The sequence below is a fragment of the Zingiber officinale genome, chromosome 8B (assembly GCF_018446385.1).
Source record: "Zingiber officinale cultivar Zhangliang chromosome 8B, Zo_v1.1, whole genome shotgun sequence".
Taxonomy (NCBI): domain Eukaryota; kingdom Viridiplantae; phylum Streptophyta; class Magnoliopsida; order Zingiberales; family Zingiberaceae; genus Zingiber; species Zingiber officinale.
In genome coordinates, this window is record NC_056001.1 from 8,054,455 (window position 1) to 8,060,840 (window position 6,386).

Genomic DNA, 6,386 nt, shown 5'->3' on the forward strand with positions numbered 1-6,386 from the left:
AGTTCTAATTCATTTGCCAAAGGAAGAAAACGCCTAAGGTGAATACTTGGAAGTCTTGAAGCCCGTTTTTGTTCTTTCAGGTTTTGGTTTTTATTCTTCATTGTTGCTTTCGTTAGGAGTCATTTCACACAAAATATTGCCCTGAAAGCAAATCTTCTCTAACAATGTGACCACTGCTTACATAACACATAGCTCAAGCAATAAAGAATCATTTTCAGATATAGATTAAGGTTTAAGAAACAATCACCTCAGGAACAATGTCAGATATTAATTGTAGTGAAATTGGAAAGGGAAAAGTGCCAACAATACGAAGGTTCTGTTACACGTTGATTCTGTATGACAAACATAACAATTCTGCTATAATGCATAAATGAAATAAGCTCTTTGCTGGAAAAATGACATCTCATTGAATAAAGCAAAAAAATATAAAAATGCGTATGTTAGAAAGGATGACGACGCCTTCAATGGCATACATGTATCGGTAACATGTAGTTTACAGATGAAAGTCAAATATACCCAAGAACACACATGTATTTTTGAAAAACATACACTAAACCATATTTGCAGAGGGAAATACCCATGGCAACACAGATAACAGACAGTAAAATATGTCGTGTTACTCTCAGAAGGTCCCGTTATTTTATGCTAAACTGATGTTGGAGGTAAATTATATATCATAGGCACTCCAATGCTCCAACATTTGGTGCAGTTTTGAAGTTTGTCGATGAAGTAAAGGTTCGAGTCTGGAAGACGAAACACCACTCGGCCATCTTTTTGCATCATACATTTCATTCCATGCCTGCACTATCTCATCAATCTTGAAACCCAATCCTGGAATAATAGCAGATTTCATAGTCATTTCACTAAAAACTACAGTATCTGAGATGTTCATTTAATGGAAGAATGATAATATGTTATATCACAGATGACTCTTAAACCATACTTCTAGATTGGGAAGAAAATTGAGTGGAGGCATTATTCAGTTGCTAATCATGTCTGTTCATGGGCTTGAATTGCAAAACTGGAGTCAAATTAGCATTTAGATGAACTTTGATGCTTAACTTGCACAAAGCTATCAGGAGTGGACAAATCCTTGGAAAACATCTTTCAATAAAGAGATGTGGAAAGTATTTGTCAGCCAACATTACTCCACAGATTTACTATCACAATCCAAAAATTCTACCACATCAACATCCTTAGTCGTTCTTTAACTAGCATGAGTTTAAAAACTGTAAGTTGTAGTTGCTAACTCGAATTCATAATGCTTGGTTGCTTCAAAAACAAGGTTTATGATGATTGCTCAAAAGAGCTCAAAAGTTTATAGTGGAAAATTTAGATAGCCATGTTTATGTTAAGCATAATCATTAACCTAAGCATTTGACATGGAGAAAGCATTAACAGAAAACTAGTGGAAATTTTTTGCAAACACCAACAGAAATTGAGAATACCTAGTCTTTGAAGATTTAGGAACTTAAATTTCAGGACAATTGGATGATTAACAAATTATATAATAAGCAACAATAAAAGATCTTTCAGTCTCACTAATCTCTTTAAGGATAGATTTTTTACATTCTTGAGTAGTTTCATTGGCACAATGGCTTTTGACCATCACAGCAATATCAGTTGAAGAAGCTTTAGCCAGCGTAAATTTATCCATTGCTGTCATGAGGCACTCTTCCCAAAGTGCAATGCCTGATTTGAATTCCACAACAGATCGCTCATAAAGCACAGTTCCTCATAAAGCACTCTTCCCAAAGGCACTCTTCAGATGTAGTGATTGTCACCAAGTCGCGCCCTTTATCCATAAATTTGATAAGGAAAGTCTCTAGTCTTGGAAATTTGTTACAAATGATCTCCCTCAACTGCAACATTGCGCAATTAGCTGGTACCTGAGCATATCTAATATCTTCGCCAAAGAGTAACTTCATACTCTTCATAAACTCTTCTTTAGCTTGAACATGCTTCTCATCCACGACCACAATCTTCTCCACATACTTATAGCTCTTCTTCTTCCTTAGCTTCTGTTTCTTCACTGGAGTTTATGGAAGTGGAGAAACTGCCCTATCGTCGAACATGGTGGTCATTTCCTTAATCTCTTTTTTCATTCGTTCTGAAATCTCCAACGCTGCAATATTATTTGGTTCCAATCTCAAAACTAAATCAGCATCCTCGCAGGCTAAATCCAACATGTCCAAGGCTTCAAAGCATTTAGCCCTCTTCACCAGAGCCTTACTGTAATTGGGAACAACCTCAGGGGCAAGGTTACATTCATTGATTGCTTGGTGGTAGTCCTCAGGGTTCATCTGCATACAAGAAGCTGCCATGTTGCTGCGGACGTATGCAACACCAATATGGTTCTTTGGAAGAAGCTTAATGGCTTTCTCGTATTTCAGGAGGGCGTCCTCGTACTCCCTTCTCTGGAACAACTTGTTGCCTTCTTTCTTGTCCTGAGCCATCTCAATGAAGATTGTTGTATCTTCGTTAACAAATGTAGCGCTACGGTTGAAAGATCTGGACTTTTTGGGCCCTGATACTCTCAGTCTAACCGAGGCACTCCTATCCTTAAGACCTGGCTTATTCATTTCCATTTTGCAATACTCGATCCTAATCACAATCTTTTCTTATAAAAAACAATTCTCGTCTTCGATTACTAAAATTTGCGAAGAATATAAAAAGAATATCCACGAAGAACACAATTTACGAAAAATGCAAGAGTGCAGAGAACGGGTTTCAGCTGATTTAACGGGTCTTCCAACAAACCCTAGATAGCCGAAGCGCAAGTGCGCAATTGCACGAGTAAAAAACACAGTGTCGCAGTAGGGTTCTCAAATTTCCCCCCAGATAAGCCGTAGTAATCAGGAATCCAATCTCATCCAAATATCAAATTCCAACAAGAATCAACGAAGCGGAACCTCAAATCATTTTGATATGAGAAAGGGAACTTATCTGAACCAAGGCTCCTGTTCCTAGTCTCATCGACACCCGAAACACCTGCGACCAAAATCCCCGTCTCCCGCCTCCGGAACTCAAAAAGTCGGAATCTTTCGGGTCCCAGGAGGTTGGAATTCCCTTTCCTCGAGAAAGGGCACAAATTGCTCACCAAATGCAGAGGACCCCCATGTCTCGTAGAAGCTCGAAAGCTCTCCACCATGACCCCGTGGGTCATCCGAGATGGCATGGGGCGGAGGTTGCTGAGGCCGCCGGGTCGAAACTCAGTGGCAACGGGGGAATGTATTCCACCCGGTCCGTCCCAGGTGCTGCGATTTACCTTTGCTGCAATCGAAAGCTCTCCACCATCCCCTAATTGGACGACGGGCGCAACAATGCCTAGATACGGGGTTAATTCGATCCTACCTGTACAGGCACTGTCCCAACCTCTCACATTTGGATGGTGGGACCCACACTTAAGTAGTGGGTCCCACCACCTCATTGTGAGAGGTTGGGGCAGTACCTATACAGGTAGGATGAAATTTACCTAGATACGGGTAGTAGATTGTTGTCACACGCCCCCACACTTTTTGGCGGTGAGGTGGGTGGAGGCAGGGCGCGTATGGTCATGTGACGACGCATCATAATTAATATATTTATATATAGGATTTTATAGGGCTGAAAAATCATGTGGTTGAATTTTAACACACCGGGTGAGAAATATTTTTTTTTTTAAAAAAAAAGAATATATAGAATTAAAATAGAGTATTATATCAGTTGGTCGATTGCTTGCAAAGTACGTGGATGATGCTAAGAATTTCTTACGTGTCATTTAAAATTTTGACATTTGAGTTTCTCTGGGTTACAACTTTATTTTTGAGAGAAGGATCGAGAGGAGGCGTTGGATCACCAAATGCGCTTACAAAGTTTGTGAGAAGAGTTAAAAGGAAGGCAGCTATGAGGTGTTCTTGTTCAGATACTTCGATGTTTAATTTAGTTTATAGTAGTGTTCGTATATGTGAACATACCTTGGCTTATAAACGTGGCTTCTTTTATAACATCTTTGAAATGATGTTCTTTTCTCATTAATTAAATGTCATGTCATGGTAAAAAAAATTTCACATCAATATATCTTCGCTATAGGTGATTGCCCATACTCTATATTTTGTATAATCATCCCACTCCATATGCTTTGCCACGTGTCATTGTGTTTATAACGTTAGTCCATGAGATAAGTGTCCATTGGACTTAAGTGTACGTCGCATTAAGTAATGGAAGCTTGAGCATGTTGTTGTAAGTTGTCGAGAGAGCTGAGCCCCTAAAGTCGAATGAATTTAGAGGTGAGAAAAGCATATATTGGATCAAGAAGCTAAGCTCCTGAATCGGATGGACTGACTAGAGTAAGAGAACTAGATCGAGGAGTTGAACCTCAAGAGTCAAGTGAAGAGATTGGAGGTGAGGAGAGCATTGGATCGGGGAGATGAACTCTTGGAGTTCGATAGACCGACTGGAGGTGAGTATAGCACTGGATCATGGAGCTGAGCCCTTGGAGTCAGACGGATCACCTAGAGGTGAGCAGAGCATCGGATCAAGGAGTTTGAACCCTTGAAATTGGGTGGACCAATTCAACATGAGCAGAGCATGGGATCAAAAAACTAAGCTCCTAGACAGGGACGGATCCAAAAATTAAAGATGTACTGGGCTTAAACTTGGGAAGGCTTAAATTTAATATATTAAATTATATATATTATTAAAAAATAATAAAAATTATATATATATATATATATATATATATATATATATATATATATATATATATATATATATATATATATATATATATAATAGAAAAAATTTATTATTTATTCAACAAAATGTGACTACCAAATTTTGAAATATAAAAATCATTTATATAAAATTTACATCTATATCCTTAACTAACTCTCATTTAATAAATTGGGCATATATAATTAAACTCATTATATTAAGTAAAATTCTTATTTGATATTGGTACTAAAATATAGGATGAAAAAGTATGATGAACCCACTAGCATACACGTAAGTGTATCAGATTACGTCCACTTACACCTTGACATATCACATCAATATCGTATCAAATTCGACAGACATAATTAATTAATTAGAAAGCTCATTATTCAATATGGTTGGATACTGATCCAAAAAAAATCAATCCATCCAAATTACATATGTTTTATTATATTATTCATGTAATAAAATTATATATGATTTGACCATTTGGATCGTCAATAAATTATTTTAAAATATGATTTAAAAGGACAAGTTAAAAAATCAATAATGAAAATATCATATGTTTTATTGATTTATTTGTTTTTTCAAAATTTATTATGCAACGTGATTTGTTTCCATTTGATGTTCAATGTGCAAACTACGTATGAAAATGAATCAGACTCATTTAAATGCCTCAGTGCAGCAGGAAAAATTCAATAGGAAAAGGGTACTTACTTGACTTTGGGGTGGGCTACAGCTCAGTACTGTCCTAATATAAATCCGTCTCTGCTCTTAGAGTCAGGTGATCCAACTAGAGATGAGTAGAGCACTGGATCGGAGAGCTAAGCCTCTGAAGTCAAGTGAATCGATTGGAGATGAGTAAAGCATTGGATCAAGGAACTGAGTCGCTGGAGTCATGTGCACCAACTGGGGTACTGAGTTGAATGGAAGTGACTTAGAAGATTTGACCTAAATGTCAAGTGAACTGCAATCGAGAGAGGAGAGCTAAGTCGGATAAGATCCTAGGGTGGTGAGCCAATTGATCATGATTCTTCTCACTTTGGGCAATTCAAGTGGAAGCGACTCAGTTAATCCTCTTTGACTGTTGACCACCCTTTCACTAGGATTATTATTATCTTAACGTACGTATGTGGAGGTCCTTGATTCCTTCTGTATCTAGAGATGAAGGTAAGTTAGGGCTATACATTATAGCTCACCCTAAATATTTTTTAAGTTTTATTAGGGGGTGTTTGGTTAAATGATAAGAATAATTATGGATATAAGTTTGATAGTATGATGAAATAGGAATAAGAATGGAAATGAAATCCATCAAATTATATGAGTTTGGTTGATTCCCATAAATCTAGTAATCATTCTCAAAATATCATTCCTAAATCCACAATCCAAACACTATTTTTTACTATCATTCCATTTCCTTATTTTCAAATATATCAACCAACCACCCTCTAAATTTATCATAAAAATTGAATGTGAGTTTGCCAATTTCTCATCGTAAGGCTCACAACACCGAGTTCAAACACAACGACGATGGATCCTTGGGTAACATTTACAATTTTGCATGTTGCACCAACTCCTGTGTTTACGGGAAAAAAATTTAAAATTTTGATCAGGTCCATGCAACTCCGGTGTTTTTATAAAATACCTATATAAGTTTTATTAAATATTAATTTTTTTTAACAAAAATAAAT

At 36.9% G+C, this 6,386-nt stretch overlaps 1 pseudogene; it reads right to left on the reverse strand.

Annotated features, from left to right (window-relative positions):
* Positions 1–546: 546 nt before the first annotated feature.
* LOC122013398 lies at positions 547–2,731 on the reverse strand (annotated as a pseudogene).
* Positions 2,732–6,386: the final 3,655 nt, after the last annotated feature.